The sequence below is a fragment of the Crinia signifera genome, chromosome 2, assembly GCF_055691185.1.
Source record: "Crinia signifera chromosome 2, ASM5569118v1, whole genome shotgun sequence".
NCBI lineage: Eukaryota > Metazoa > Chordata > Amphibia > Anura > Myobatrachidae > Crinia > Crinia signifera.
Genome location: NC_139218.1, coordinates 33,936,257 through 33,959,520, shown reverse-complemented (window position 1 = coordinate 33,959,520; position 23,264 = coordinate 33,936,257).

Sequence of the window (23,264 nt, the reverse complement as noted above, 5' to 3'; positions counted from 1 at the left end):
AATCAACACTATCTTCTGTTACTTCTTTCTGTACGGTACCAACCACCTCTTCTGTTTGCAAAGAAATGTCTTTAGTATCATTTGCTTCAGGACTGGGTTTTATAGAGCAGGCAAGGATCTTGTTCTCAGATTCCAGCTGTATTAGACGTTCTTTCATTTCGGAAAGACTTATCTGATCCTGCTGTTTAGATAATTCAGCAGCTTTCAAGAGTTCAGAAGCCTCAATAATTTTAGATTTGAGTGAATGAATTCGTTCTTCCTGTTGAATAGACTTCTGGGCACTCTGGTCGAGCTCTGGTAGTTTTTCTTTACCCCACCGAAGCAAGTTGTCAAATTCTCTGGTTACCACAGCAAGCTCCTCTTGCAATTCCTGGTTCTGTTTTTGTAACTGGAAAACTAACATTGAGTCTTCCTTAGCTTTATTTTGTAAGTCATAGTGATTCCTCTTCCTTGACACTTCTTCCTGTAACATAGCTGTAAGCCATCGGATATGATTGAAACGTCTATCGGCTATGTATTCCATTATTTCCGCCAGATGTCTTACTTCACGAGGCCTATCCCTCAACATTTGTTCATGCTCACTTTGCTCTGTAAATATTTGTTCCATAATGTTTAGCCTTTTCTGTTCCATTGCCACTATATCCCTTTCAGCTATATTCACTTCTGAATTATGCCATTCCTCTTTTCTTTTCGGTTCCTTCCAATCATCTTGGCTGTCCATTCTGGTACTCAAACTGGATATATTGCTTTTAGCCTTTTCATCTTTCTTTCCGTTGTCCATAGTATTCTCTTTCCTTTTCAAAACATTGGTTACTTCTGCTAGCATCTTCTCATCATACCTAATGCTGTTCCCATCATCCAGTAATATAACAGGGGATTTGGATTCCCCTATTTCTTCAATTAAACTATCCTTACTTCCATCTTTCTGAAGTTCAGATAATAGTTGTTTACTCTTTGTCTTTTTTCTTCTCTTTTTCATCACTATTGCATCATCTCCCAATACTTTTGTGTCTTTATGTCCTTGAATTCCTAACATTAAATCCCCCATTTCACCTGACATGTCCACTTCTTCTAATTCCCTCCTCCTCTCATCCACAGGATTATCGTTCTTGGTTCCAACTCCCCCGACTGCTACAGCAAGAGCTTTAAGGCCAACCTCTTCTTTGTTCTTTTGCTTCTTTTCCATATTTGTATATTTTTAGTAATGTGATGAACTCTCTCAACAATGACTAATGACTGCCAGCATCTGTGTGGTAACAGGCCCTGAGTGTGTTGTCATCTCAGCAGTGCCTCCATTATGTAACCCTGTTTTCAACACGGAGTATGAGTAAACAAGTTTATGTGCCTCCACCCCAAGCTTAGGTTACCCCAACTGAGTTGTTGGGAGTTTGGGTGACAAAGATAGGGTACGGGTGAGCTTGGGGAATCACCCTATGGCTTAACGCTTAACTCAATATGTTTAATACTCTATTCACAGTATAATAATAATAGTACATAGAAATATAGTTAAATGCACCAGAGTTTTATTGAACTGCCACTGGACAACTGGTGATCTCAATGACTGCTCCTTTAAGAATAAAAAGTTATGCAACCTTAACTAAGGGGACTATACGCAATACAACATATTACCATACATATACCATATACAAAATAATTATACAAGGGTCAACAATAAGGTCATACCTTCCTTTCCCAAATAATTTAAACAAACAAGTATTATTGCGCAATAATGTATATATTACTTAGTGTACACTAGTTGTTGAGTTGACAGGAGAAAAAAAATAATAATAATAAGCGCTTCGATAGGGTGTGTGTGTTTTCAGCTCCCAATGGGACAAAGTGTTTGCAGTTCCTGTACTGCCACCATTCCTACCTGAGTACTTTAAGGTAAAGGGGCTGATGACCAAAGCAAAAAGGTATAAATGGTTGCTTTATGAAGTTATTTGTAATCCACACGACATATGATGACCGGGATATCCTGGGTATCCTATTAGCAGCTCCAACCTGACCAGCTATTCTCTTTTCCCTACAGAGGCTGTACTTTCCTGAGTAGATGATGAGTGAGGGAACAATTCACTGTTGTATCCGGGGGCATACACTGGTCTATTATATGGTCATATCAGTGTCTGTTAAATGGGGAAACAATTGGTAACAGTCTATCACACCCTATGTTGAATGTGGTTCTTTTATAAAACACTGCAAGCTTCTCCTAGTGCCAGGATACTAAAAGACCATATGGTATAACCATTAGAATATCCTTGATAATACAGTCGGCTGAGAGATATCTACACTCTGGGTTTACAGTTGCAGATCTTGCTTTTATAAATGTTCCTGAAGTTCACATATAATAAGGGGTTCAGCCTTCACTTAATCTTTCTGACTATCCAGTGTTAAACCTGTAGTATCCTCTGAGACTTTATCCTCTATTTTATTATGACTTTAGCTCAGTCCCTATAGCAGCAGTACTTTCATTGAAGAAGACTACCTTCTGCCGTATACATAGCTATAAAGTTTGCAATAAGTTTATATATAGATGAATCCTTCTGACTGCAGTGTAACATTGAACTGCTGCCTTGACCAATAAATCATCTCCTTGTCAGCTAGGGTTTTCCTCTGCACTTTGCTGGCAAACTTTCAATGGCTTCACCCGCTCCTTATTCTATAGGGGGTTCTGTAGGCAGCACCACCGTCACTCCTTGTGTGTGTATTTCTATCACTACGGACTCAATCCATCTAAAGTCCGCCTCCACATCACACTCTGTCATGGCCAGGGACCACCTCTGTATCTGCCCCTCTGTCACAGTCTCTCTAAGTTGCCACTTCCTTTATGGGGTGGACAAGTAATGGCGCCGCCTTCACTAATGACGCTGGCTGTAGCTCAGCTATGACGCCATTATGTGGGGATTCCCCTCAGCCGGGTCAGATGCTCTGTTCACTTCCAGATAAGACGCCGCCTGTCAGCTTCAAGTCCCCGCAGAGTCACCGCTCACACCCGGACCACTGGGTAAGCGATCCTTCCTCTCACAGCAACGCTCTCCCTCCTATATCTGCTGCGTTGCTCTGCATTTTATGCCTGTCATACTTTGCATTGTTCCTTTAATAACTCTTATGTACAGACACAATCATTAAGTGCTCCAGTAAGTAACTGCTTCTTTGTATAACAATGGGATGCTACCTGTATATAAATATACTTCCTCCTTTGTATAAGAAGTCTGTCATTGAACTCATCAAACTCACAAGGGCTAGCTTTGGAATCTTTATGTTTTACAGCACCCTCAGTCTGTTCCTTTACCTCCTTGTAATCCCCTCCAGTCACTCCCTGCAGTCTTATTTACATAGATTGTGTCACTAGCTGGACTTGTACTCTGTCACAGAATGGGTGATCTGCAGTCCCACATAGGCCCTCTCCCCCAGCTGCTAGCTGTCACCTGAACTGCTTCTCTGTGTCTGCTGTGGGAATGGGGGCAGGCTTCCTGCTGTGATCAGTGTCACTTCTTCTCCTGTCCAGGTAATACTGATGGGACTCAATCCATTTACCAGCACCTACTATTTGGGGGAACTCTGGAGCCGATGGTGTGGGCTCCAGCCTTGCTGACAGTTACCTCAGACTCTCCCCTCAGGGAAACTGGCTGCTCTGTTTCCAAGGGGATACAAAGCTTTATTAGTCCCAACTGTATGAACACTATACAACATTCTGGTCTGTTACATCCTCTTATTCTCAGCCTTCTCCTTTCTATGAGCCCTTCCATATATGAATGAATCCATAAACATACACCATAGCATCAACAGAGAACACAGGCAACAAGCATTGCACTATATTACAAAAAACGTTAAGATATATAAAATTACATAAAACCGACAAAGCCAGCCAGTACACAGGCGATGCCACACATAGCGCCATACACACTTCCATATACTTAGTAACCAAGGGTTACACTAATATTTCAGGGGTGTGGCCTAGTAGCGGGAGACATGACCACTCCCCTTATGCAAAATCCTTAAAATGTATTTTCAGCAGAGCAAATTCATGGTGTGGTTATAGTGTGGGTACCAGTGGTGTAATTATGGAGGGTGCCGGGGGTGCAACAGCTAAGGCGCCCCCATGGCTTGGGGGTCCAGGGGCCCAGCAGACAATCCCCTGCACCGTCTTAAGTTGTATCAATTTTTTTAAATATTGGTAATGCGGCGCTGTACACGGAGTGGCTGGCAGTTTTGAGGCGAGATACAGAGCGGATCAGCACTGCAGCATAGTGCACCCCACTAGAGGGCGGTAGAAGTCACTCAGGTCAGGGCCTTCCAGCTGGCACATGCTGTAGAAGTACCAGCACCCACCAACACCTGGACACACACTTCTGATCCACAGCTCAAGTAGCGGCAGGAGGGAGCAGCGTAGAGGGAGGACAGATGCTTATGAGTCCGAGCATCACAAGCTCAGAAGGTAACCAGCTCTATCTGCTTCCCAATATGGTGGTGTGGGAGCCATAGCCCGTCAGCTGGATTTAAAACGCATCCCGCCCCCCCCCCCAACTCACCAACATTGCCCCATCCACCCCGGACTCAGCTTCAAACAGCTTGGACTTGGCAACAGCAGCCGCATCCCCCTCTGACTCTGCAGCAGTGGCCGCATCCCCACCCCTGGACTCTATTGATGCTACTTCTCCTACTTCTCCCCACCTGTGCATCAAATGTTTTGCCATCACCCTCCTCACTTGAATGTGCCTCCCCCCCTGCTATGTCTGCTATGTCTCCTGAGTGTGCTTGCTGACAACCCCCCCCCCCACAAGTGACAGCCCCTCGCACTCTCCTATGTTTATTGAACGACTCCCCTGAAAGTGACAGCACCCCCCCCCCTCCATCCTCTACCTAACGCTCTCTTTCTATCTCCAACACTATGTCTCTCTTTCCCTTACATTCTCTCTCTGGGGGGCCCTTTCAAAATGTTGCTATGGGGCCCACTAAATTCTGGTTATGTCCCGGGTGGGTACTTTGCACATTACATAACGGCACTGATTTTGGTTGACTGGGAAAGCTGCGGAGCTCACGGCTTACCGAGTCCCAGAGGTCCTGCCCTGCCGCTCACCGAATCGCCGCCCCCCCCCCCCCCCTGCAGCAGCCTTTTCCACTCACAATCGTATGAGGGGATGTATTACGAAGACACATCCCCATGTCCCGATGGCAGAGAAATTATTCGATGGTTGCTGACCATCGAATGATTTCTTCAGGCCGAAATTTACTGACATAAAAATATATTTCTATAAAAACTCACTCTTCCAGGTTTTGACGAACCTATGGGCCTGATTCAGACCTGGTCGCTGACTCGCTATGCTGCCTAGCAAAAGGGTAAACGCCGTCCGACGGCTGCCGCCCTGGCCGAATTTGGACCCAAACAAATGGATCTGAATCGTTCCCTAAGTACAGCAGCTCCATAAGCCAATCTCTCTCCTATTTGCTGAGCACATTACTGATAAAGTGCATTGGTCATACTAAGCCCTTCCATTTAAACACCTTATTCATTCAATGCCATTTGCATATAGAGCACATACTTTGGGAATATACTTTGGACCCCTGTGAGGCAGTAAGAAGCTTCTATTCAGTCTCTTGTTGTAGTAATGCAACATATTTGCTTATATAATGCAGGCCTTTGAATAGAGGGCAAGTAGGAGGCTTAAATATTTTCTTTATTATCCTGCTTGTCTTCTGGTGTTGACAGGTGCGGCCGAGCCGCTGTAAAAGCATACACCAGCCTGCATAAAAACAACACCTTTGTGAATTAGAAGTAAGCTCCTGCGGGGGAATGTGATGGTGTGCACATAAACCCTGCAGGTGTACTATGAAAACTGCTCTGGCAGTATTCCTGCGGAAGGGACAGTGCTGTCAGGAAGTCTATTGATTTTCAATCCCAGCTCTTTCAGGTACAATTTGCTTAATGTGAGTTTGGCAATACAATGCTTCAGAGACCTGGCGCCGCGGGACCCCTGCGCTCAGGAATTTCAAATACAGCAAGTGTTAAGGTTGAAGCATTGAAACTACATTCTTTGTGTGTGGGTATATATATATATATATATATATATATATATATATATGTATATGTATCTGCAAGCACAAATGACTATGGTTCTTCATTTAAAACATATAATTCAATGACACACACACGCACACACATATATACAGGTTGAGTATCCCTTATGGGATGCAGTTAAGATCCCGGCGGTCGGGATCCCGGCGTTCAGAATCCCGACGCCGGAATCCCGATCGCCGAAATGCCGACACTTTCTCCCTCCTGGGGTGTCCACGACACCCCTGGAGGGAGAATAAAATAGCGTGCCGAGCGTAGCGAGGCACCGGGCCCGCTGCGTGGCGAGCGCAGCGAGCCCGCAAGGGGGGGCGATCCACGTCCCCTCCTTGTCGGCATTTCGGCTGTCGGGATTCTGAACGCCGGGATCCCGACCGCCGGGATTCAATACTGAATCCTCCCTTATCTGTAATGCTCGAGACCACATGTATTTTTGATAAGGGATTTTTCAGCTTTTTGTAATTTTATATTTTTAGCATACTTACTGGTCCCCTGGTGGTGCCTCGATTGTCACCCCGGCGTCCACGGTGTCCCCCGGCGCCTTTCAGGATCCTTTTCAGCGGTCCCAGGTGTGCATTGCACGAGTTTGCAGATGCGCCGGTGGCCTCACCGGCGCGTGCACTTGCGCAATGCACCCCTGGGACCGGAGATGCCGCTGAAAAGGATCCTGAAGCCCGTCGGGCACTCCGGGGGACGTGGTAAGTATGAAAAAAGGGGCAGTGGGGGAACAAAAACAAAAAAACCTGAAATATTTAATCTACGGTTTTTGGAATATTTCGTTTTTTGGATATACGGATACGGGATACTCAACCTGTGTTTAGAATAAAGAGAGTGTGACATCTATGGTCCTGCTAGGAGGGGGAGTCAGCCACAGAAGCGATATTCATGGCTTTCAATTAACTGATTCAAACTTGCAGGGGAGGAGAGGTGCCGCCTTGGTAGCTGGAGCCTGGTGGCAGATGACTCCATTGTCTCCCAGATTTATGCCCTGATGGCTCACATTTACAATTGAAGATGGGATGTTGCTATGGGAATCCAATCAGATTCTATCTATTATGTTCTAGAAGGTGCTAAATTAATAAGAAGTTGAATCTGATTAGTTGCTATGGGCAATATCCCGTCTTCAACAAAACTCCCATTTTGGTAAATAAACCCCAGAGATGGGTGATGTAGTCTGCACCCCAACAGTTAGGATCCCAATGGGCATAATACTGTATACCTGGCATGCTTCAGCTTTGCTAGGAAAGCAAAAAAGCTTGCAAATGGGAAAAACCATGCTGTGCTGCAGGTGGGGCAGAAGTAATAGGTGCAGAGAGAGAGAGTTGGATTTTGGTTTCCAGATTCCAGACCAGTCATCTCACACAGAGCAGTATTCACTGACTGAGAAAACAGCTGTTTCGGACAATGTTCCAACAGCACAGATGCCAGTTTAGAGGCAGGAAGCTCGTGGCATCACAATTAAGGAAGTCGTCCTGCAAACCAAATAATGTGCATACCTGGCACTCTAATCTCAGACAGTATGTCTGGTGCATTTATAGAAGCTGGATACACTGGCTATTCCCTGTACAACGTGCATCATAGAGTTAGAGGTTCAGGGGTGAATTTATGAAGCTTGGAAAAGTGTTATCTATCCCCATAAAGAACGTTATGAGCAAGGTGATAATGGTTCAGCCAATCAGCTCTTACCTGTCAATTTACATATTGTAGCTGATTGGCTGAACCATTATCACCTTGCTCATAACGTTCTTTATGGGGATAGATAACACTTCTCCAAGCTTCATAAATTCACCCCTGAGAGTTATTCCTCTGGGACAGGGCCGGCGCCACCACTAGGCAAATCTAGGCATTTGCCTAGGGCGCCAGCCACTGGAGGGCGGCACTTCGCCACTCGCCTCTCGCATGGAGGCTGCAGGGGTGTCCGTGCCGGGTACCTGCGGCGCTGTGTGATCTGGCGGCGGGGTCCCTGCAGTGATGCGCGCTATCCGGCAGCCAGGCGGCGCAGGAAGCGCTGCTGGGTTTCAATACATTCCGCATGCTGATTGGCTGAGATTCAGCCAATCAGCGTGCGGCGTGTTTTCAAACCCATCAGCACTTCCCGCGCCGCCTGGCTGCCGGATAGCACGCATCACTGCAGGGACCCCGCCGCCAGATCACACAGCGCCGCAGGTACCCCCCCCGTAGGCACCGGGGCGCCCCCCCCCCTCGCCTGGGGTGCTCCGGTGCCTTGCACCGGCCCTGCTCTGGGAAATATAGTTTGTGTTTTTTTTTTTTTTTTTAAGGCTATCCTGGTGACTTGGCACGAGGGGTGACAGGAGCTCCCTGCTGCCAGACCTGCTTTAATGTTGATACTTTTGACAAGTATTAGTTTTGCCTGGTGGCAATCTCAGTGTTGCCTACAGCATTCACAAACATTGCTAATCTGTATTATAAAATAAACTTCTAGAAGAATGCCGGAAAGAACGTGGAGCTGCAGAGGCTCAACACCGCTCTGCTAAAAGGAAGTGCAAAATATAAGGTTATGTCTAAAGCTGCGTACACACGGGGCAATATGATCGCTGGCAATATATTGCTAGCAATTTATTGCTCAGCAATCATATTGCTCAGTGTCCCGTTTTCATCAGCGACCAGAGATGACACACGGCCGGGAGAAGAGGCAGGGGAACTTGCTAGTCGGAGGAGCAAGCTGGCAGTCGAATCGCCAACCGCCAGCCCCCGCCAGGGGAAGTTTGCCTATGAGACACACGTGCATCCCCTTCTAACGGAGCCCCCCCGTTCCCCGCTGCCTCGCCGCCGGTCCCTGACGCTGCCCCCACCTCCCCGTTTCCCCCCAACCATGCCCATCTCCCTGAAGCAGAGATGGGCAGGGCTTGCGTCCCCCGCCACCTCTTTAACTGGGACGTAGGTGCTTGTGGGACACTCATGCAGGACCGCGCAACGGACATGAGGAGGCAGCTTCCCTGCTAACTTTATCAGCTCCGTAGCCTAGAGAATCACAATTGGGTACAAACAATGAATTAGGCCCTATTGGCCTGATTCAGACCCGCTCGCTAGGCAGCATAAAAACACTGTCCGCCGCCCCAACTAACACCCACCTCCCTGCCACCAGCGCTGCTCGCACACCCTCTGTAACATGTGACAGGATGTGTTCCAGAAAACATCCCCTTGCATACGGCCAAAGGGGAGAGAAATCTTTCAATGGTCGTTGACCATCAAAATATTTCTCTCCCCTTTGAAAATAAAAGTCAGTGAAAACTGTTATTTCAGCCAGTGGTTAAAAATGAGGCGGGCGCTGACATCATGTGACATTGGCTACCCGCACCGAGCAGGCAACGTTTTCATGGGGACGCCCATAAAACACTGTGCATTTGTGACAGACTCACTGTAACGGTGTGGTGTAAGATGGTACCTGAATCTGGAGCTGATTACGGCGGCAGCTTCTGGATTCCTCACGGCTTCTTCCGGAGAACCTGTGGCAGGGAACGGCACAACCCAAGGAGAACCCACAAAAGACGAGGCTACTACGGCTAGCAGCGACAAATATTTATTAAAGAAAAACAACTGCACTAGTCGCTGTGATATACTCCTACATATATGCAAACATCAATCAATAAGACAAAGACATTTAAAGAAAGTACTATTAAGGAGAGAAATATTAAAGACAATAATGTGACACTAAAATGCTTCACTACACCTGTACTGCTATAAATCAGATTGTCCACTGGGTGGCGCTGCACACCCTGTAACTGCAGTCTCAGATACCATACAGAGTTCCTGAGGGCAATAACAGTCCCACGACGCACAAATCCTCACTCTGAATTAGGCTCTAACAGTGTGCACACTTATCTATAACTCCCAGGAAAGGGTAAAACGGTCCTCAGTGAGGGACAGGCAGGCCATCCTTGGGGTGACCTCCTGTGTTGTATGTGTAACAGGTCACAGGGGTTAACAGCGGTTAACCAGAATAAAGGACTGGTCTTGGCAGTGGGAACCCCATGGGTGCTGTTGCCTCTGCGTCAGGCAGGGGGCGCTGTGTGTCTCTGTGTCTTCTTCTCCAGTGTGGGGTGCCTTGGGTCTTCCAGACTCCCTCTCTCAGCTGTCAGTCACAGCCAGGTTCTCCCTTCAGTGCACTGCTTATCACACTGGGCTGACCTCTGCCCTCTCTGCAGGTCGTTAGACTGCCAAGCTCTCCGTGCACAATCTCTGACTTCTCTCCTCTCTGACTTCTCTCCACTGCAGCAAGTTTCCTCCCGCTCTGCTGGCTGACCCCTGACCTCTCAGCTTCCTGTCTTCACACACTCCAGGGCAGCCAATCAGGGGGGTGTCAGGCTCCCTTCACGTGAAGGGAGCTGGGCTGTTTAACCCCTCACAGCCCTGCTCGCAAGGCAGGTATTTGCTGGCAGCGTTGGCCGGCAATGAAAAGGCTCCATTGGGGCATAGGTGGGCACCCTTCACTGGGGTGCCACATACCTCCATGCTGGAAATTTGCCTGTCCGCAGGCAACCTAAACCTGGGCCAATAAGTTCCTGACAATAAACATCCTAATGGCAAATAAAACAATGTAAACAGTAATACCTTACCTAACAACAAGTATCACTACCTTCCTATCACCTGATTATCCAATGTGGGCCCCCCCGGTCAACCATCCCTCTGCCACAGGACCTCCGTTCCTTTGCGGTCCAGCTTCTCCATTGCTGTCAACGGGTGGCGCCCACTCTCGCGGTGTACTCCACTTTAGGCATGCCTCGCCTCTCGATCCCGCCTCTTCGATCGCAGTATCGCCTGCTGTATTCGGAAGGCGAATTCTTCTCCTGATAAGGGGGTGTACTCACTGTCTGTCACGGGCTTCATTTCAACGGAACAGATTTCGGCCTTCTCATCATTCCTTGGCGTTTCCATCTTGGCTTTTGGTTCAACTGGTGGCATAGCTGGTTCTGCTGCTGGTGGCTTTACCGTCTGCATCACAGCCACCTGAACCACGATCTCAGGGCTTCTCTGCTGGTCTACCATTCTTGGCCCTAGGTTCGCCACCCAATAATCGGCAGCATCCATTCTGGGGACATACTCCCGCGTCAGCTCTGGAAGTTGAGGCCTAGTTGCTTCTTGCGAGTTCTGGTGGACTGCCTCACTCCGCACGACCGTTTTCTCACTTCCTCTCAGCAGTTCACTTTGCCTCATGACGTCAGGTTCCAGTGGGCGGGGCATCTGTTCCGGTCGAGGAGGGTTGGCATTAAAACTGCTACTCTCGCCGTTGGCTTTCCTCGCTTGCTCTCCATTCCTGTTTTGCTGGTAGCCTTGCTGATGGTGCTGTGGAGGCTCTCTATGAGGCGGGTGGCGCCAACGTTGCTCTGGGGCGTGTCTGTAGCGCAGCACCGGTGTTCCATTTGGCCCATCACTTTGGCGGCCTTGATGCCTCTCCTCCCATTCATCAGTTCAAATTCGACAGCCTCACCGTCGCTCAGGCTCCGGAAGCAGTTTTGGGGGTCAGCATGCTGGATGGCGGTATAATGGACATACACGCTACGCCCGGTATCTGCACGTTTGATAAAGCCATACCCGCGTGGTACATCACACAATAGGACACGACCCACAATTCTTCTTGGTCTGATTCGTGGTCTATCCCTCGACTGTCTCACACCGGATGTTCTTGCTGTGTTCTGGAACACTGCCGGTGGACCTCCTCTCACTTGTCTTCTCACGGTCTGTGGGCATGCGATGACTCAGTCAGAGGGTAGTCGTTCTGACCTCAATGGGGGATTCCACTGCTGTCTGCGTCTTCTGCCGCATTCGCGTCGCCATCTTCTATGCTCATATTCTTCCTGTTCTCTTCTCTGGTCAGCTAGGGTTTTCCTCATCTCCGTCATCATCTTGATGATTCCATCCAGTGCGACAGACATTTCACTGATGGACTGGTCATATGCGGTGGGGTTGCCTTTATGCACTTCCATGTCCGATCCTGTTCGGTATGACACCAAGTGTGACAGACTCACTGTAACGGTGTGGTGTAAGATGGTACCTGAATCTGGAGCTGATTACGGCGGCAGCTTCTGGATTCCTCACGGCTTCTTCCGGAGAACCTGTGGCAGGGAACGGCACAACCCAAGGAGAACCCACAAAAGACGAGGCTACTACGGCTAGCAGCGACAAATATTTATTAAAGAAAAACAACTGCACTAGTCGCTGTGATATACTCCTACATATATGCAAACATCAATCAATAAGACAAAGACATTTAAAGAAAGTACTATTAACCCCTTCCCGACATTTGACGTACATTTACGTCATGGTCGGGAAGTACTTCCCGACACATGGCGTAAATGTACGTCATGGCTTGTAACTGTCACCGCGTCTATAGACGCGGTGACAGTTTCAACATGTCTGCTGTCCCTGACAGCAGACATGTCCCTGCATGCCCAGGGGGGGCTGCGATGCCGCCCCCCGTCGGCGATCGCTGTGATTGGCTGTTCAGTGTGAACAGCCATTCACAGCGTTTTCTGTGTCACCGGCGAATAACGTTCGCCGGTGACACGCGATCGGAGGTGATTGGTGCTGTAAAGTACAGCACCAATCACCGCGGGGTGTAAGGGTGACACTGGTGTCACCCCACCTCACCCCGCCCGCCCCCAAAGGCCGTGATTGGTTCGTCGGACCGACGGACCAATCACAGCCAAGGAGGGGGATTTAAACTAACGGTGACTGCACTGCAGACGCCATTCCGGTCTGGAATTGCGTGCAGTGCGGTCACCGTGCCTAGCTGCCGCAGTATACTGACCTGAACCGAGCAAAATACTTACCTGATCACTGCTTCATCACTGCTTGTAGTGTGCTGGATGCTTCCTGGATCCTGTTACTACTTGTGACTTCCTGTGTTGTGAACTTGTGCTGCTGCAGTGTAATAGCGTTAGATAGAGAGAGATAGATAGAGAGAGATAGAGAGAGATAGTGTCAGAGAGTGCTATATTTTGTGCTGCTGCAGTGTGATATAGTTATAGATAGAGAGATAGAGAGAGAGATAGAGAGAGATAGAGAGATAGTGACAGATTGTGCTATATATTTTTTATATAACTGACTGCTGCCCCCCCTTTTGTGCTGATCAGTATAAATTAACTGATCAGCAACTTTTTGGGGGCGCAGGTTTTTTATATATATATATATATATATATATATATATATATATATATATATATATATATACCTGTCAGTGCTGCTGCTGCAGTGTTATAGAGTGATAGATAGTGAGAGATAGAGAGATAGAGAGATAGAGAGAGATAGTGACAGAGAGTGATAGAGACTGCTATATTTTGTGCACCCCCAGCAACTTTTTGGGGGTGCAGGGGTTATTTTTCATATATATAACTGTCAGTGCTGCTGCTGCAGTGTCATAGAGTGATAGATAGTGAGAGATAGAGAGATAGAGAGAGATAGTGACAGAGAGTGATAGAGAGTGCTAAATTTTGTGTCTGCTGCCCCCGCCTTTTGTGCTGATCACTATATCTGAGGTGATCAGCAACTTTTTGGGGGTGCAGAGGTTTTTTTTTTTTTATATATACCTGCCAGTTGCTGCCAGTTGCACTGTCAGTTGCACCAAAGGTTGTGCACCTGCTGCCCCTCACTGGTAATCAGTGTCGCATCACTGATCACCTTTTTTTTTTTTTTGAGGCTGCTGTGGGGTCTTTTTTAAAAAATTTTTTTACACACACTGTGATTTTGTGGGTGTCCTGTGGCCACTGTGCGCTGATCAGTGACGTACATCACTGATCAGCTTTTTCGGCACAGGGTTGATCTTTTTTTTTTTTTGATCAAATTCCTGTTGCCTTTGAGCGCTGTTCAGTGACGGACGTTACTGACCAACATCTGTGCTCAATTTTTGGCGCAGGACCTTTTTTTTTTTTTTTTAACCCCTTCAATTATTTTTTTTTAACCCCTTCAATTTTTTTTTTTTTAACCCCTTACATTTTTTTTTTTTGTATAAAGTATTTTTTTTTTCTGCACTACATACACACTACACACTACATACCCCCCGGGTTGAAATAAAGTTTGTACCCCCCCCTACACTATACACGTGTTGAAACATTTCACTACCAGTAACACAAAAATAAAAATGGCATCCCAAATGTCATCCCAAATGTCATCCCAAATGTCATCCCAGTCATCCAGAAGAATGTATTCAGCGGAGGAGGCATATGCCATGCTTGCCTCTGACTCTGACACAGCCAGTGATGCAAGCGGGGAATTTGAAGGCTTCGTCTTAAGCTCCTCTTCCTCCTCTAGTGATGAGGGACCCCCTCAAAGACGCCCCCGTAGAGCAGCTGAGACCCCCCCCCAATAATTGATCTCGTATGGACCCCACCACCAGACAATTTTGAGCCCCAGGTTCCTGAGTTTTTGGCCATGCCTGGAATCCAATTTGATTCCACAGGTCTCAGAGAAATTGACTTTTTCAAATTATTTTTCTCTGATGATTTTATAAATTTAATGGTGGACCAAACTAATTTATATGCCCAGCAGTTTATTGCTCAAAACCCCACGTCATCATTTGCTAGGTGGACCCCTGTAGATGCAGTAGAGATGATGACGTTTTGGGGTCTGGTGTTTCATATGGGCATAGTAAAAAAGCCAGAAATTAGGCAATATTGGAGTACAGATGTTCTGTACAGCACCCCATTTTAGCGTATGGCCATGCCCCGGGCTCGATTTGAGACGATCCTTAAATTTTTGCATTACAACGATAATGCACAGTGCCCACCCAGAGATGATCCCACCTTTGACCGGCTATTCAAAGTCAGGCCGGTCATTGATCATTTCAGTGCCAAATTTGAAGAGATGTACATCCCAGATAAATTCATTTGCATAGACGAGTCCCTTATACATTTTAAAGGAAGGGTTAAATTCCGCCAGTACCTTCCCAGTAAGAGGGCAAGGTATGGCATAAAAATGTATAAGCTGTGTGAAAGCACCTCAGGGTACACCCACAGGTTTAGGGTATATGAAGGGAAGGATTCAAGAATTGAACCGCCAGAATGCCCCCCCTCCCTCGTAGGTGTTAGTGGAAAAATTGTCTGGGATTTAGTGCACCCCTTCCTGGATAAAGGTTATCACCTCTATGTGGATAACTTTTACACCAGCATCCCCCTGTTTAAGGCCCTTGGTTCAAGAGGTACAGCAGCTTGCGGTACTGTGCGCAAGAACCAAAGAGGCCTCCCAAAAACGCACATTGCCCAAGTAATGAGAAGGGGTGAAAGCAGGGGAATATGCACCGAAAATATGTTGTTGGTCAAATATAAGGACAAGAGGGATGTCCTTATACTGACAACAATTCACGGAGACAGTACCACCTCCGTCCCTGTACGAGGTACCAGTACCCACACCTCAAAACCTAATTGTATCCTGGATTACAATAGGTACATGGGCGGAGTGGATCTTTCAGATCAGGTACTGAAGCCGTACAGTGCCCTGCGGAAAACTAAAATCTGGTACAAGAAGCTGGCCGTGTATATCATCCAGATGGCACTGTATAACGCTTACGTGCTATTCCGTTCTACCGACCAGAGGGGGACATTTATGCACTTTCAAGAGGAAGTCATAAAGGGCCTAGTATTTGGGAACCAGCAGGCAGAGGGCCCCAGTACTTCTAGTACTGGCCCCCGTATTGTACCAGGGCAGCATTTTCCTGATGAAATCCCCTCCACTGGAAAAAAGGGCAGGACACAAAAAAGGTGCAAAGTTTGCTATAAAAAGGGAATAAGAAAGCAAACTATTTTCCAGTGTGACACTTGCCCCGACAAACCCGGCCTATGTATAAAGGAGTGTTTTAAAATATACCACACATCTATGGATTTTTAGGTTCATCATTTCACCGTGCTTCGGGGGTCTTGCTAATGCCACATAGCACCCACCATTCATTCCACCAGAATCTGAGCCGCAAAATCCAAAAATCACTCCTTCCCTTCTGAGTCCTGCCATGCACCCAACTGGTATTTTTTGGTCACATATGAGGCATTGCCGTACTCGGGAGAAATTGGGGCACAGATTTTGGGGTGCTTTTTCTCCTTCATACCTTCTGAAAATGAAAAATTTTGAGCCAGAACTGCATTTTTGTGTAAAAAAATTTAATTTTTCATTTTCACTGCCCAGTTGTATCAAAATTGGTGAAACCCCTGGGGGTTTGAAATGTACACTATACCCCTAGATGAATTCCCTGAGGGGTGTAGTTTGCAAAATGGGGTCACTTGTGGGGGGGTTCCACTGTATTGGTGCTTTGGGGGTCTTGCTAATGCGACATAGCACCCACCAACATTCCACCAGAATTTGTGCTGCAAAATCCAAATATCACTCCTTCCCTTCTGAGTCCTGCCACTTTTTGGTCACACATGAGGCATTGCCGTACTCGGGAGAAATTGGGGCACAGATTTTGGGGTGCTTTTTCTCCTTCATACCTTCTGAAAATGAAAAAATTTGAGCCAGAACTGCATTTTTGTGTAAAAAAATTTAATTTTTTCATTTTCACTGCCCAGTTGTATCAAAATTGGTGAAACCCCTGGGGGTTTGAAATGTACACTATACCCCTAGATGAATTCCCTGAGGGGTGTAGTTTGCAAAATGGGGTCACTTGTGGGGGGGTACCACTGTATTGGTGCTTTGGGGGTCTTGCTAATGCGACATAGCACCCACCAACATTCCACCACCAAAAATCACTCCTTCCCTTCTGAGTCCTGCCATGCACCCAACTGGTATTTTTTGGTCACATATGAGGCATTGCCATACTCGGGAGAAATTGGGGCACAGATTTTGGGGTGCTTTTTCTCCTTCATACCTTATGAAAATGAAAAATTCTGAGCCAGAACTGCATTTTTGTGTAAAAAAATGTAATTTTTCATTTTCACTGCCCAGTTGTATCAAAATTGGTGAAACCCCTGGGGGTTGGAAATGTACACTATACCCCTAGATGAATTCCCTGAGGGGTGTAGTTTGCAAAATGGGGTCACTTGTTGGGGGTTCCACTGTATTGGTGCTTGGGGGGTCTTGCTAATGCAACATAGCACCCACCAACATTCCACCAGAATCTGAGCTGCAAAATCCAAAAATCACTCCTTCCTTTCTGAGTCCTGCCATGCACCCAAATGGTATTTTTTGGTCACATGTGAGGCATTGCCGTACTCGGGAGAAATTGGGGCACAGATTTTGGGGTGCTTTGTCTCCTTCATTCCTTGTGAAAATGAAAAATTTTGAGCCAGAACTGCATTTTTGTGTAAAAAATGTAATTTTGCATTTGCACATACAGTTGTATCAAAATTGGTGAAACCCCTGGGGGTTTGAAATGTACACTATACCCCTAGATGAATTCCCTGAGGGGTGTAGTTTGCAAAATGGGGTCACTTGTGGGGGGGTTCCACTGTATTGGTGCTTGGGGGGTCTTGCTAATGCGACATAGCACCCACCAAAATTCCACCAGAATCTGAGCTGCAAAATCCAAAAATCACTCCTTCCCTTCTGAGTCCTGCCATGCGCCCAAATGGTATTTTTTGGTCACATGTGAGGCATTGCCGTACTCAGGAGAAATTGGGGCACAGATTTTGGGGTGCTTTTTCTCCTTCATACCTTCTGAAAATGAAAAATTTTGAGCCAGAACTGCATTTTTGTGTACAAAAATGTAATTTTTCATTTTCACTGCCCAGTTGTATCAAAATTGGTGAAACCCCTGGGGGTTTGAAATGTACATTATACCCCTAGATGAATTCCCTGAGGGGTGTAGTTTGCAAAATGGGGTCACTTGTGGGGGGGTTCCACTGTATTGGTGCTTTGGGGGTCTTGCTAATGCGACATAGCACCCACCAACATTCCACCACCAAAAATCACTCCTTCCCTTCTGAGTCCTGCCATGCACCCAACTGGTATTTTTGGTCACATATGAGGCATTGCCATACTCGGGAGAAATTGGGGCACAGATTTTGGGGTGCTTTTTCTCCTTCATACCTTATGAAAGTGAAAAATTTTGAGCCAGAACTGCATTTTTTGTAAAAAAAATGTAATTTTTCATTTTCACTGCCCAGTTTTATCAAAATTGGTGAAACCCCTGGGGGTTTGAAATGTACACTATACCCCTAGATGAATTCCCTGAGGGGTGTAGTTTGCAAAATGGGGTCACTTGTGGGGAAGTTCCACTGTATTGGTGCTTGGGGGGTCTTGCTAATGCAACATAGCACCCACCAACATTCCACCAGAATCTGAGATGCAAAATCCAAAAATCACTCCTTCCTTTCTGAGTCCTGCCATGCACCCAAATGGTATTTTTTGGTCACATGTGAGGCATTGCCGTACTCGGGAGAAATTGGGGCACAGATTTTGGGGTGCTTTGTCTCCTTCATTCCTTGTGAAAATGAAAAATTTTGAGCCAGAACTGCATTTTTGTGTAAAAAATGTAATTTTGCATTTGCACAGCCCAGTTGTATCAAAATTGGTGAAACCCCTGGGGGTTTGAAATGTACACTATACCCCTAGATGAATTCCCTGAGGGGTGTAGTTTGCAAAATGGGGTCACTTGTGGGGGGGTTCCACTGTATTGGTGCTTGGGGGGTCTTGCTAATGCGACATAGCACCCACCAAAATTCCACCAGAATCTGAGCTGCAAAATCCAAAAATCACTCCTTCCCTTCTGAGTCCTGCCATGCGCCCAAATGGTATTTTTTGGTCACATGTGAGGCATTGCCGTACTCGGGAGAAATTGGGGCACAGATTTTGGGGTGCTTTTTCTCCTTCATACCTTCTGAAAATGAAAAATTTTGATCCAGAACTGCATTTTTGTGTAAAAAAATGTAATTTTTCATTTTCACTGCCCAGTTGTATCAAAATTGGTGAAACCCCTGTGGGTTTGAAATGTACACTATACCCCTAGATGAATTCCCTGAGGGGTGTAGTGTGCAAAATGGGGTCACTTGTGGGGGGGTACCACTGTATTGGTGCTTTGGGGGTCTTGCTAATGCGACATAGCACCCACCAACATTCCACCACCAAAAATCACTCCTTCCCTTCTGAGTCCTGCCATGCACCCAACTGGTATTTTTTGGTCACATATGAGGCATTGCCAAACTCGGGAGAAATTGGGGCACAGATTTTGGGGTGCTTTTTCTCCTTCATACCTTATGAAAATTAAAAATTTTGAGCCAGAACTGCATTTTTGTGTAAAAAAATGTAATTTTTCATTTTCACTGCCCAGTTGTATCAAAATTGGTGAAACCCCTGGGGGTTTGAAATGTACACTATACCCCTAGATGAATTCCCTGAGGGGTGTAGTTTGCAAAATGGGGTCACTTGTGGGGGGGGTTCCACTGTATTGGTGCTTGGGGGGTCTTGCTAATGCAACATAGCACCCACCAACATTCCACCAGAATCTGAGCTGCAAAATCCAAAAATCACTCCTTCCCTTCTGAGTCCTGCCATGCGCCCAAATGGTATTTTTTGGTCACATGTGAGGCATTGCCGTACTCGGGAGAAATTGGGGCACAGATTTTGGGGTGCTTTTTCTCCTTCATACCTTCTGAAAATGAAAAATTTTGATCCAGAACTGCATTTTTGTGTAAAAAAATGTAATTTTTCATTTTCACTGCCCAGTTGTATCAAAATTGGTGAAACCCCTGTGGGTTTGAAATGTACACTATACCCCTAGATGAATTCCCTGAGGGGTGTAGTGTGCAAAATGGGGTCACTTGTGGGGGGGTACCACTGTATTGGTGCTTTGGGGGTCTTGCTAATGCGACATAGCACCCACCAACATTCCACCACCAAAAATCACTCCTTCCCTTCTGAGTCCTGCCATGCACCCAACTGGTATTTTTTGGTCACATATGAGGCATTGCCAAACTCGGGAGAAATTGGGGCACAGATTTTGGGGTGCTTTTTCTCCTTCATACCTTATGAAAATTAAAAATTTTGAGCCAGAACTGCATTTTTGTGTAAAAAAATGTAATTTTTCATTTTCACTGCCCAGTTGTATCAAAATTGGTGAAACCCCTGGGGGTTTGAAATGTACACTATACCCCTAGATGAATTCCCTGAGGGGTGTAGTTTGCAAAATGGGGTCACTTGTGGGGGGGTTCCACTGTATTGGTGCTTGGGGGGTCTTGCTAATGCAACATAGCACCCACCAACATTCCACCAGAATCTGAGCTGCAAAATCCAAAAATCACTCCTTCCTTTCTGAGTCCTGCCATGCACCCAAATGGTATTTTTTGGTCACTTGTGAGGCATTGCCGTACTCGGGAGAAATTGGGGCACAGATTTTGGGGTGCTTTTTCTCCTTCATACCTTCTGAAAATGAAAAATTTTGAGCCAGAACTGCATTTTTGTGTAAAAAATTTAATTTTTAATTTTCACTGCCCAGTTGTACCACAATTGGTGAAACCCCTGGGGGTTTGAAATGTACACTATACCCCTAGATGAATTCCCTGAGGGGTATAGTTTGCAAAATGGGGTCACTTGTGGGGGGGTTCCTAAATTTTAGCATCTTATGGTGCCTAGAAACCTACATGGTGCCTAAAAAATAATCTCATAAAAAGGAGGCTCCAAAATCAAGTAGGTGCTCCTTCTATTATGAAGCCTGTGGTTTGGTCAACGTGCACACTAGGGCCACATATAGGATATTTATGAAAACAAAAGAATTGGGGGAATCAATTTTTAGTCACATTTCTCTAGTAAAATGTACTGTGTTCCTTAGAAAAATGTATTAAAATTGCAAATCTGCAAAAAAAATGAAATTTTGAAATTTCACCTACACTTTGTTTTAATTCCTGTGAAACACCTAAAGGGTTAACAAACTTCCAAAATGCTGTTTTGAATACTGTGAGGGGTGCAGTTTTTGAAATGGTATCATTTATGGGGGTGTCTCACATACAAGTCCCTTAAAGTCACATCAGAACAAAACTGGTCCCTAAAAAAATCAGTGTTTGAAATTTTCTTGAAAATTTGAGAATTTGCTATTCATATTGTAAGCCTCCTAGTGTCCAAAAAAATTAAAAGGAAGTTTAAATAATGATGGAAACATAAAGTAGACATATGGTCTATGTTAGTTATTAACTATTTTGAGTGGTATGATTATTTGTCTCACAAGCAGAAAATTTAACATTTTGCAAATTGCTAAATTTTCCATTTTTTTACGACATTTTGGTATTTTTCACAAAAAAACACAGACTGTATCGACCCAAATTTACCACTAATTTGAAGTACAATGTGTCACGAAAAAACAGTCTCAAAATCACTGGGATAAGTAAAAGCAAAAAAAAGTTATCCCCACTTAAGTGATACATGTCAGATTTGAAAAAAAGGGCTCTGTCAGGAACGCAAAAACTGGCTCTGTCAGGAAGGGGTTAAGGAGAGAAATATTAAAGACAATAATGTGACACTAAAATGCTTCACTACACCTGTACTGCTATAAATCAGATTGTCCACTGGGTGGCGCTGCACACCCTGTAACTGCAGTCTCAGATACCATACAGAGTTCCTGAGGGCAATAACAGTCCCACGACGCACAAATCCTCACTCTGAATTAGGCCCTAACAGTGTGCTTACTTATCTATAACTCCCAGGAAAGGGTAAAACGGTCCTCAGTGAGGGACAGGCAGGCCATCCTTGGGGTGACCTCCTGTGTTGTATGTGTAACAGGTCACAGGGGTTAACAGCGGTTAACCAGAATAAAGGACTGGTCTTGGCAGTGGGAACCCCACGGGTGCTATATATATATACACAGCAGGGTTTCTCCTCCTCAAAGAAAAGTTGACAAAGGCACGCAGCCACATTTAAGGAACTTGAGGAGAGTGCTGGTCCGTTTACCTGCCTATATATATATATATATATATATATATATATATATATATATATATATATATATATATATATATCATATGTATACAGATACACACACACACACACACATATATATATATATATGGGAAAGAAAAGATGTATGGCGCCACTTGTGTACTCAGATTGTTCAAATGCTCTAATACGCAATTAGTGTACACTGGTAACCCTTTTTCAGAAAAAGGGGATGTCAGCTAGCCTCTAAAAATGGGCACCTTGGTAAGGGGTGTCACAAAAACAATTTACAAATGGTTGGAATAGAGGTATCAGCGACAATAAATACCTATGTACTACACACAAAACTCTTTATAATAAAAAAGTTTTATTTTATATACATAAAAAAGTGCACAATAGCACTGAAAAAATGGAGAACAGACAATAATACAGTTTATATAGAAAAAACAGTAATAATAAAAAATGCGAGAATGTTACTAAAAAAGGCCTACAGGTGATGTCGCTAAAAAAGGGGGGAGGGACATATATTCTAAAAAAGTCTAAAAAGTGAATAACTTATCTTAGTGGAGGAGTCAGCAGGCACTACCCAACGCGTTTCGTCTAGAAGACTTCTTCAAGGGGTGAGGGGGAGATGTGTCTGGTGCTCTATTTATACTATGTATACCTAGTACACATGGTTATGAGGTCACATCCTGTGGGATGTGGCCTCCGTTTTTTTATGTTAGAGGTTTCAAGCAGAATTTCAATCTGCTACTATAGTGACTAGAAGTATTAAGTTCCCACTTACTAATAGAAACAAAAAGCGCGAAAAAAGCATAAATATAATCAGAGAAATAGACCACAAAGCTTAATTGGGGGATGCGCGTCCCCACTTCCGGTGGGTAGACGTCACTTCCGCCCCGTTTCCTGTGTGTGTATAGTTCATTTCACTGGGCGGCTTCCGCCCTTCTTCGGCGGATGTGCTGTTTTGCCACACTTCCGATCTGTAGCGCTGTGCACGGATTGGCTGCGGCGGCTGTCAGTCAGAATCATCTTTGCGATACAGGCTGTCTTGGCTCTGGTATAGTTTTTCGTCTCCGTTCAGCGGCCATTTTGGCGGGGACCTTTGGGGACTTTTGCATTAAGAAGCGGCCATCTTAGTGGATTCTTAGTACGTGAATTGGAGTCCACTGTGTTTTCATTTATAGCGATTTCGTATGGGACATGGAAATATAAAATATATTATATTAGTATTTGCATATTTGCACAGGTTAATTTTGTGTGACTTGGTAGCGATATTCTGTATATATATAAGTAAGTTAAATGATATATAGCAGCAATAATAAATACGGATAAAAAATAATACATAATTATATGGCAGTATTCATGGTATATCAGCAGAAATAAA